This window comes from Pristis pectinata, chromosome 3 (assembly GCF_009764475.1).
Source record: "Pristis pectinata isolate sPriPec2 chromosome 3, sPriPec2.1.pri, whole genome shotgun sequence".
Lineage (NCBI taxonomy): Eukaryota > Metazoa > Chordata > Chondrichthyes > Rhinopristiformes > Pristidae > Pristis > Pristis pectinata.
In genome coordinates this window covers 48,224,092-48,236,204 of record NC_067407.1, presented here as the reverse complement: position 1 = coordinate 48,236,204, position 12,113 = coordinate 48,224,092, and positions in this window count along the sequence as shown.

The window sequence follows — 12,113 nt, the reverse complement described above, 5'->3', positions numbered from 1 at the left end:
TGTTTTAAAATTTCATTTATTTCGATGCACCCTTTAGACAGTTGAATAATCTACCAATCAAGTACTCACTCACATATACATATTATACATACATAGATTAAAGTTGGGAAGTAGTGAAAACAATCAATTTTCTTCAGCAGAATAAAGTCAGTCAGTTGGGAAACTGGGATGATTGAAATCATGTCTTACAGTAGTTCCGGGTCCTGATGTACAGTAGTCGTTCTTACTGATAGTTCACACATTGTTTTCACAGATAAAGACAATTCATTTACTCAAATAATTGAGATTAAGTTCTGTAAATGTCGTGGGAATTAATTGCTTTAATATTCTGAAGTTCTTATCCTTGATCAAATATATCACAACTTGCCCTTTGCCATTTCTGAAACCTTCTCAAGTCCAGCAAACATCCAGGATCCCGACACTGTTTATATTCCACCTTCAATGAATAGTTGGAAGATACAACACTGAGGGGCTGCCATACAGCTCATCATGGCTGGGTCAATCTATGGAAGTAAAGCCAGGTAACTCCTGTACATCTTCCAAACCCTTCACCCCAACCTTGTGGGTTATGTTTTCAGCCACCCAGACCCTAATCTTTAGACTTCCTTCTCTGAATCTCTCCATCTGATATAAAACACTCATTAAAGTTCTTTTTTTTTGCCATGATCAGTATCGACCAGTGTTGTGCCAGAGATTCTCAGGAGTCAGTAGGGATGTTGCATTTTTGCAAGGAGATCTTGAGCACATCCTTGAATCTTTTTCCTGTCTACGTGATGAACTCTTCCCTTGACAGAGTTGGGAATAAGGTGTCTTAGGGCATGCGAATGACATGGCTGCTGGAAATTCTCAGCCTGCCGGGCCTCATTTGTGGAAAGAGAAGTTAATGTTTCAGGTTGAAGACCCTTTGTCAGAACTGGGAAGGGTGTTTCTCTGAAAGGGTAAATGGGATAAACAGGTCATGTTGTGAATGGGAGCAGTCAGATAGTGAGGACATAGACAAAAGAACGTGGGAGTTGCAAAATGCAAAGTAGGAAGCCACTCCTGGGAGGTCAGACTGGGCATGTCTTCCATGCCCAGAGGAAAAAAAGAAAAAAAAATGGGATGTAAAACAAAACAAACAAGCTGAGCCAATATCACACGTGGACAACTTATACTGATGGAAATCAAGTTACGGTTTCAGAGAAACATGTTCTATTAAGGTCGAAGACCTTTCGTTAGAATGGACGACGGGTCTCAGACCTGTTTCTCTTTCCACAGGTGCTGCCCGACCTGATGAGTGATTTTCTGTTTTTATATCTGGGGTCTTTATACATTGATATGAGCTAAGGCTCTTAAGTTCCAATGGTCCAATAGAGGCTGATAGGCAGGATGACACAGATAGAATCAGCAAGTGCAGCCGTGAAGGAGTCCCAATATACCACACATTTTCATTGGCGTGAAGTAATTTTGGTTTTGCATCGATGGAAGGGGGATAATTCTCCAAGAGCATGGAGGTTACAAGTAAACTTCCAACTGCATTTAGTTGGCAACTGCTCCTTACGGAGTTATTACCTGAAGGAATTTCTACATTAATGGAAAATTTAATCCGGTGGAGAAACATTTTGTCGTCAGTGGAGAGAAAATCTCCAATGAGCATGGACAGTGTGCAAGGAGTTATACTGAACATATGAAGACAGAAAATTGCCCCAGAACATTTGGTTTGATTTCTGGGTAAGGTAATCTAAATTAACTCCTGTCAAGCAGGGCAAAAGTATTTGGGAGACAGATCCTCGACCTTGTTTGATATCACATGAACTGCAATTTATAACAGGAAGTTGAGCTTGGGATTTTTTTTACTGTATTGTCTATTGTTATTGGTCATACCAATAATGACATAAAAAAATGAATAGGGATTTGGATGCTGTGAAGCAGAGCTCCAAACATATATAGTTCAATATTCTGTCTGTGTGGCCAGGACAGACAGTATAGCTTGGGTGGACATGTTCAAATTTTAGCAGTAGGGAAGATGATAATTGTAGAGCACGATAGGTAGGGGGATAAAGTAGAAACTACTTGCAGTCTGAGTGAGCTTGCAGAACCGAGATCTACGCGTTCAAACTCCAGCTCCAAGTCTTGCAAACAATAAAATAAGTGAAATTAAAATCATTTCAAGCAGCAGGAGCACAGATCAGTAAGTGGAGTACCAAGCTACTTTATGGGTTGGAAATGTCCCATCTGTAAGTGAATTTAATGCCCAATCCTGAAGAAAATCCCAGGTAAACATAGAAAACAAAAAGTGAAAGTTTTTTCCCCTCGGTTTTGGAATTCCCACATGCATCGGTAGATCACAAGATAACAGGCCATCCATCTTCTTCAAATACATCCACGTTATTGTTCCTAATAATCCAGTCAAAAATTCATTAATCATTCTTCCTGTGAAAAAGGATATTGTGAATCAGCTCTAAATTTGTTCTTCACTAATATAAAATCAGAAAATACAGGAGATAACTCAAACAGGTCAGGGAATCTCAGTGGATAGAGGAATGGGGTTAATGTTTCAGGATGATGGCATTTTGCCATATTATTTTGAACCTGTGTCCTCTTGATTTGATAATGTTGTTTTCTTCAGTAGATTCACTGATTTCGATAATGTTCCATGACTCTATGATTTATGTGATGAATTCTATGACTCTATGATTTACTTTCTTGACTGTTCACTGTTCCAAAAACTCTATGAAGCCCCCACCCCTGGTTACTTTCTTGCAAGGCTGAAATACTCATTTGTCCATTCATTGCTCACTGGTTTGGTTATCTTTACAGCTATGCCAGTCCTGAATGTCTTTGAGCTGGAAACAGTACACAAGATGCAGCCTGACAAATGCACTGTACAGATTGAGAAGAAGAGTGTTTGAAGATCAAGACCCCAGAACTAGTTCAAAACTCCTGGTCTACCTGCATCCTTGCCCTCCTATCTGTTTCTGAGACCTGGAGTGCCCACAATAGGCACCTCAAGGCACTGGAAAGATGCAACCAATGCTATCTGTGTAAGATCCTCCAAAATGCCTGACAAGATAATTGAACCAACATCACTGCCCTCTTCCAGGTCAACTTCCGTAATAGTGAGGCCCTAATTACACCCAGTCAGCTCCATTGAGCTGGCCATGTCATTCGCATGCCCTAAGACACTTTATTCCAACTCTGTCAAGGGAAGAGTTCATCACGTAGACAGAAAAGATTCAAGGATGTGCTCAAGTTCTCCTCCAAAAAATGCAACATCCCAACTGACTCCCAAGAATCCCCTGCCCAACACTGCTCAAAGTTGAGAAGAAGCATTCTAGATGGCATTGAGAACGTCAGGAAAATGCACAAGGAGCACACAGAGGTCCACTGTAAATGGCGGAAGGAACACACCACCTCACAACTTACCCATTGCCACCCTGAACAATCCATGTAAGAGGCTACGTTTCCTACAATGGCCTCATCAGCTATCTCCCTGGCAAGAGTGAAAACAACTCATTTTCCAACGAACAACCCAAGAAGAAGGCGACATGATTTCTGGTTTGCACTTGAGGTTCTTTTGCTGTTTTAAATATAAACTTATCCAAATAAATATAGACATAATGAAAATGGAATCATGTCAGAAACCGCAAACATCAAACTGCAAGGGAGTTATTTTGAGGACTGGATGATAAAAATGTGCAAATGTTATTTTTCCTTGTGGCTTTTCTCTAAAGCCATTTATAGCATTGTGGAGAAATGTGAAGAAATCATATTTACTGTGATTATAAGATTATAATTCCATTCTTAGGATTTGATATGTTATCCACCTCTTTTACCCAGAGAAGATCATTGTTATCCTTCTCCTTGAATTACTGCGGAACTAGTGTGTATATGTTAGGTAGGAAATTCCATTGGTTTTATTCATAATGCAATGAAACTATATTCCGTGTCAGGAAGGTGCATGAATTGGGAGAAGAAGTTGGAGGTGATACCCATAATACTGTGGCTTGTCTCTCTCAATGGTGTAATACTCAAAGCTGGAAAGTCAGCTGTCAGGCTAAGTTCAATGATTTGCTATACTGCATTCTCTAGATAGCAGATTTTGCAGTCATGGGGAACTGAATGAGTGGACGCTTGAAATTGAGCCTTATAAGTTAGACCATCAATTAATGTAAACAAAAAATTATTGAATAGGCAAACCTATAAGAAGAGCACTTTTTTAAAAAAAAAGTGACTAGTAACAACTTTGACCAGATACCTGATTTTCCTTAGGATGGGGGAGAACAAACTTATTTAGTGCATGTATCATCAAATTAGACTGGATTGCATATTTAGATCACCCTCCACAAATTTTTAAAGAAAAGTCTCCAGCCATCTAATTTATTGGCCTGACTCTTGTGCTGTGTGACAAGCTCCCTGCACTGTGCTTGTACAGATCTCTGACTGTCAACTTGCTGCAATGTGCCAGCTTCATGGTCTGGGCATAATTCTTGTTTTCCTGGATGGGAATAGGGGGAACAGAACAAGTCCCTGCCATAAAAATGCCAAACAAGTTGTTAGGTAACCAAGTTGTGTCCTTTGCTTAACCAGCCATCAAACCTTTCGAAATCCATGAATGTTTCAAAATGCTCCTGACATTCAAACACATTTCAAAGTTAATGAAAAACATATAACCCTATTATTCTTACATCCATGAGCAATTTCTCGACACACCTGCTCCTCAAGTTCCTGCTGAGTACTTGGGGGTCTATAGTACAGCTCCACTAGAGTGAACCTCCTTTTCCTGTTACTTATGACTTCTGTAAAGCAATCAGAAATGCCAAGAGACAATACCGGTTCAAAATAGAGTCCCAGACCAGCCATCAGGTGTGGCAGGGCTTACATGCTATAACGGGCTACAAAAACAAAGTTGGGCAGCATAGTTAACAACAGCGCAACCCTTCCTGATGAGCTTAGCACATTCTAAGTGCGTTTTGAACAGAAGGGGAGTGAATTGCCACTACCCACCCTGACAGCCTCCAATGCAACTGAACCCATGGTCACCGTCGAGCACATAAGATTAGTCTTCCAGAGAGTGATCCCGAGGAAAACATCTGGCCCAGATGGTGTCCCTGGCCATGTGCTCAGATATTGTGCTGATCAGCTGGTGGGGGTATTTGCAGACACATTTAACCTCTCCCTGCTTCAATCTCAGGATCCCACCTATTTTAAGAAGACCACTATCATCCTGGTACCGAAGAAAAGCAAGGTAACATGCCTTAATCACTACCGACCAGTGGTTCTGACATCCACCATCATGATGTGGTTTGAGAGGCTGGTCATGGCAAGCATCAACTCCAGCCTACCAGACAACCTCGACCCACTGCAATTCGCCTATTGCTGTAACAGGTCTACAGTGGACGCCATCTCCCTGGCCCTACACTCAGCTCTGGAGCAACTAGGCAGTAAAGACACCTACATTAGGCTATTGTTTATTGACTACAGCTCCGCCTTCAATACTATAATTCCAAGCAAACTCATAAACAAACGTGGAGACCTGGGACTCAACATCTCCCTCTGTAACTGGATCCTTGACTTTCTAACAAACAGACAGCAATCCGTGAGGATAGGCATCAATACCTCAAGCATGATCATTCTCAACACTGGTGCCCCACAAGGCTGCGTTCTCAGCCCTCTACTCTACTCCCTATACACTCATGACTATGTGGCCGGATTCTGCTCGAACTCCAGCTACAAGTTTACAGATGATAACACCGTAGTAGGCCATATCTCAAATAACGATGAGTTGAAGTACAGGAAGGAGATAGAGAGCTTAGTGACATGGTGTCATGACAACAACTTTTCCCTCAATGTCAGCAAAACAAAAGAGCTGGTCATTGACTTCAGGAAAGGGGGCGGTGTGCATGCACCTGTCTACATCAATGGTGCTGAGGTCGAGAGGGTTGAGAGCTTCAAGTTCCTACGAGTGAACATTACCAATAGCTTGTCCTGGTCCAACCACATAGATAACATGGCCAAGAAAGCTCACCAGCACCACTACTTCCTCAGGAGGCTAAAGAAATTTGGCATGTCCCCTTTGACACTCACCAATTTTTATCGATGCACCATAGAAAGCATCCTATTTGAATGCATCATGGCTTAGTATGGCAACTGCTCTGCCCAGGACCGCAAGAAACTGCAGAGAGTTGTGGACACAGCCCAGTGTGTCACAGAAACCAGCCTCCCCTCCATGGACTCTGTCTATACCTCTCACTGCCTTGGTGAAGCAGGCAGCATATTCAAAGACCCCACCCACCCAAGTCATTCTATCTTCTCTCCTCTCCCATCGGGCAGAAGATACAGGTGCCTGAGGGCACATACCGCCAGGCTCAAGGACAGCTTCTATCCCAGGGTGATAAGACTATTGAATGGTTCCCTTATACGATGAGATGGACTCTTGACCTCACAATCTACCTTGTTATGACCTTGCACCCTATTGTCTACCTGCAATGCACTTCCCTGCAGCTGTGACATTTTACTCTGTACTCTGCTATTGTTTTTACCTGTACTACCTCAATGGACTCTGTACTAACTCAATGTATCTGCACTGTATAATGAATTGATCTGTATGAATGGTATGCAAGACAAGTTTTTCACTGTACCTTGGTACAAGTGACAATAATAAACCAATACAAATACTTCACCCACATGTGCTGTAGTCCCCAAATTTAAAACAACACTCATGAAATTTCCACTTCCCATTGCACCAGCTCTGAGGTCCCCTGAGTGAGATTGCCAGTTAATGTTACATCTAGGAACTAAGCTAAATTCATACCGTTCTGTAAAAAATAAACAGGCTATTTAGCCTATCATGTCTCTGCCAGCTTTCATAAAGAAAACTATGCAATTAACTCCAATCCAGATGTACACAAGAGAGCACAAATGCTGCTGTTCACCTTCATCTGTTCTGTGTAGACTGCATTGTGCCCTGGTCTGAGAAGTGAAATCACTTCACCTAACAATGCGCCATCCAAGTCCACACAAATGCCAAGAAAATTTGCTTATGATACTGAAAAGAGGGACAGGGGAACTTCAAAATGTTTTCAGTTTAATAAAGAAAGAATCCAATAATAAAGCAGTATATTCATACCATTGTTTGTGATTTTACTTACACTGAGCGTAGAATACAGTTCATTCACTGCCGGGACATGCCCTCTTCTCATTATTACCATCGGGGAGGAGGTACAGGAGCCCGAAGAACCACACTCAACGTTTCAGGAAGAGGTTCTTCCCCTCCGTCATCAGATTTCTGAATAGTGCTTGAACCCATGAACACGACCTCGTTATTCCTCTTTTGCACTATTTATTTATTTTTGTAACTTATAGTAATTTTTCTGTCTTTATGTCTTGTACTGCACTGCTGCCACAAAACAAATTTCACGACTTATGTCAGTGACAATAAACCTGATTCTGGTTTCATTGCATACTCCTTAGTTGATCAGCAGGTGGGGCTGTTGTCACAAAATTTGTTGAAGTACATCTGGATGCTAACTAATTGATTGTCGTTTTTATTATTGTTTAATGTTTAATTTACTATCTGATTGCATTTAATATTCAGTGTGATGATAACTCATTATTCTGCAAATGGGAATCTCTGAGCACTGAAGTAACATCCATGGACCAGAAAAGCAAGAGTGGATTCCAGTGCAACTGGGAAAGTATAAAGGCAGATAGGTCTGACGGTGGATCAAAGACAGAGAATTAGTCACGATGTACGTGAAACATAAGTGTTTAAATCAGCCTCAGGTTTCCTATCCATCACAGAACACCGGTGAGTCATTCACTGCAGATGATTACAATGTCAGTATAGAGTAAAAAAAAAGGTAAACAAAACCATTCACTTCATCAGTAACCGCTCGTATACATTAATAAGGATGTAGGCAGGAAATGTTCTCCCGGTGTTGTTATCTACACCCACTGAAGCACATATTTCTTGGTATTCAGGGAAAATGGTGACATGTGCGTCCATTTTAAACATGTTTCCTTTACAATTAAGAGATTTTTAATATCTAAAGTTAGTAGAAAATGATAAGTTACATCTGGGTTTATCCACGCTAAACAGTTCAACCCAGAGCATCAGTTGTCAAAAATGACTTCAATGGTCACTCTTTCCCTCAGACAGGAACTTCGGTCAATCTCTGTCCCCGACCCCCGATGTCACCGAGGTCTTCGTCTCCTTAAAGTACAACCTGTTGTTAGACATAGCTGCAGATTTTGCTTACTCTCCTGTCTCAGGGTGGGAGTGAAATCTATGCTCAAAGTGCAATTCCTGATTGATCGTGAGATCAGGAGTTTCTACATGAATTGCAGAAAGAGGTGTTGGAATAAAGTAGCGGCATGAAAAGTAATCAGACGTCAGGGCAAGCAAATCAATCCAGGAAGCTACCAAACGCTAGCTGGCAGATTGAAAGAAGACAGTGCAGCTACATGCAGTTTTATCCAGTGTTACAAAACAGAGGAAAAATTGTAGCAGATGCTGTGGAGATTAACCCACATTTCACAGGGAATATTTCCCGGTTATTGGGAATGCCTCTATTATTAAGATTGGATATTCAATCTTTTCATAACATTTATATACTTACCAGACTGAAGCGCAGATAATCTTCACCCTATTCAGTTCACATTTCCATTCCACTGCACCCCCCCCCCCCATACACTTTACATTCCCACTCTCCACTCTCAGTGCACACTGTCAACCTCCTCTCTTCATACACTTTACAAAGTCGGTCTCCTCAGTCCCGCTGGCTGCTGTCACTCTTCTCCGCACCCCTGGTTCATACTGTCACTCTACTGTCCTCACTCTCAGTCGTCACTGTCACTCCGCTCTTCACACTCCCAGTTCACAATGTCGGGCTCCTCACTCGCGGTTCACACCATCACTCATCGCTACTCACCACCGCCACGTTTACCTGCTCCCTCACAGTTCCCACTGCCACTTTTCTCTCCTCATTGATCCTGCAGTGCATGCATCACTTTGGCTTAATGTAATTAAATCAATAATGTTTTTCTGCTGTCCAACCTGAAGCCTGGTTCTAGAGCCAGCGGGCATTTAGTTATGATTCATCTGATCTTTCGCATGAAGACAATATCTTCTCTGCTCTCCTCAGCGTAAACAATGCTGCCTCTTCAATTTCCCCTCATAGTTTAAAAGGCTTTGGTCTGGGTATTTGTTTTAATTATGCTCTTCCACATTATCTAACCTTTATACAGTGTACGGCTTGCATTTACGCAAAATTTTGTTTTATGTACACCGTACCTTTTAATCAAATGCATAAAAAACAAGCAGTATCACACGACACAGTTTTAACCCACAAATCCCATCCCTGACAAGCTCTCACTTCAGAGTCTCCCAGGAAATAAGCTGTGGGGTGCTAGTGGGGGCCGCAGAGGTGGGCAAATCTCAGAGACAGCAGGAGCGGGATACTAGCGGAAGTATGCGGTACGGGGTTCCACCAACAGCAGTGGGGGACTACGGTACCAGCAGTGGTGCTGGGTGTAATATATAACACCTGAAGCAGTTGGGGAGTAGGGTCCCGACACTGGAGGTTAGACTATGTGCAATATACTGCCAGCAGCAGTAGCCCCCATTCCGGCAGTCGGACTAGAGATAATGTACTGCCAATGGTCCTGCTGCAATGTACAGCCAGCGGAAGTGGGAGAGTGGGGTCCTGACTCAGGCAGTAGGCCTGGGTATAAAGTGCCATCAGTTCAAAGGTCGGCATGCTTCTGCTGATGACCAGAGGTTTGCATGAGAGTCCATGCGTGAAACACCACTCCTCGTCCAGACCTGAGGCTTATCTTTTAACCTTCCCAAGACCACTGAACACTGCAAAAAAATTTGCCCCTCAGTGTTTGTATGTACAAGGAACAATCCTGCAACACTGTAGGAAAAGAACTAAATTTTGGGTATCTGGGGTTTAGTGCTCAGAACCCTTCGGATCATCCACTGGTATCTTAACATTCAACGGTGGCCGGACAGTTGGGATGTGCTCCCATTGCAATTCTACAAAGTTATCTGTCGACACGCAAAATGTTAAATTAGGTCATATAACCATTGAAACTGTATTTAATCATTTATTGTTATCTGTGTGTTTAAAGAGTATAAAACCTCACTGTACTGCTGAGTTTCTCCACAGTATCTCCAAGACAGGTAGCTTCTCCAGACTGCCTGGTTGTTGCGACATCTACAGCTCCAGTCTCCGTGTAGCTCATCCACAGGCGCAACAGTGAAAGTAGATTCCATTGGGCATTCACTGAATCATGGAAATTTGTGGAGGAGGAGGAGTCCATCTGCTACCCACCCCCCTCCTGCGCGCGCGCGCGCACACACACACACACACACACACACACACACACACACACACACACACACACACACACACACACATGAATAGTTCCAACTGATCCTGGCCTTCCATGTCCCGGCTCCTCTATTCAATTTTAAACTGCATTGAGGCTCCCTGCCTCCAGCACCCATTCGGTGAATTTACAGTGTAAAATACTTATTTGCTTAGTTTCTCTCTTCTACCTCTGGCTTTAAATGTGTGCCCACTATTGAGGAAGATGCATTCATGGGGCTCAGGAGAAAGAAGACAAGCGTGGGAATGAATTGGACATTTCGTCACTCTGGGAAAAAAAACTATCAAGCAAGCTACATCTGGGAAAACAGCAGATAACAACCAGATGCCTCCAGCGAGAGGCGAATAGTTCCAATGATCAGCAGTACTGCTGCAAACAATCCAACCTTTGCTGAAAGATTTGACCTAACAGTTGGATGCTCCAAAAATGGCATGTCCTTTACAATACAATTTTTGTTGGCAAAATGCTTCAACATTAGGCAATTTTCAGTGTTGCTTTTGTTGGCCTACTTTGTACATGGGAAAGTAGAAATGGAATCTATGTAATTTTGTGGAATATTGGCTCTCCATCTACCAGGGAAAAGGCAGCTATCCAGTAGAAGGACAAAGCATCTGAGTTCAACATTGCTTCTGGTATAAAGTAAGGCTGTATTTTAGCGCCCATTGGCTTTGGTAACCCATAAAAACACAATCAATCTAGGGTACTAATTGAATCGATGAAGGATGGCAGCGCATTGAACATCACGCAATTTCAGCGCAAAGAGAACGTGACCTAACACAATATTCAGGATCGTTCCTTGAAGATGTTGCTGCATTCATCGCCACATCGGATGAATTGCAGGTGATGTTGAACCAGTTCAGCTTGACAATTATCAACATAACAGTCTTGGCTCAACTCTAACTAGCTCATTCTGCTCTGAGAGACAACTTAAGAAGAAAATTCAGAAAGCCTCTGAAACATTGACAAACTTGCCCAACATGTCTAAAACCACAAGCTGCCGACCCTTAACACAATGCTCTCTGCCCATTAGACCTGTGCCCTACTGTACAGCTGTCTGTATATCCTCTGACAAAAGGCCTCCGACCTGAAACATTCACTCTGCTTCTCTATCCATGGGTGTTGCCTCAGTGTTTACAGCATTTTCTATTTTTTTCTCTATTTATTTGGCTCCTCTGTTTGACGACAGCGTTAAGTGGGCAACAAACATATTGACGGGAGGTTTATTATATTGACTACTCCAGACTGACCCTGAACGCTTCTACAAGCATCGTTGCAACCCAGAGAGCAGTCAACCACCCAATGGTATACTGAAGGAGATGAAAGCCTTCGTGCAACAAGTACCCTTTTGCAACCAATACTACATGTGCGATAGCTGGGTCGTTTAATCCAAGCAAGAGTGGAATCATTTCCACCTTTAATGTTTCAAAAAGTACCTTGGAGTCCCCAACAGTGAAATTCTTAAAAGAACACTGTGGCTTCGCTAGCTAGAACTCACCAACTAGCCCATATCCAGACACGGGTTAAAGCTCTGATACACCAACAAGACCGAGCAGGGAATTCATTATTCTCTCGAACGACTTAGTCTGGAGAAGGCAGGTGCAAAGTCAGCAGAGAGCCCGGGCTCCCTCTGGTGACTGTCTGCCGGGCAGCGTGTGCACGAACCTCCGTCTGACAAGTGGCGCTAAGGGAACTGCGAGAAGGTTTGCTGCTCACGCACCCACCCGCTTTTCCCACTC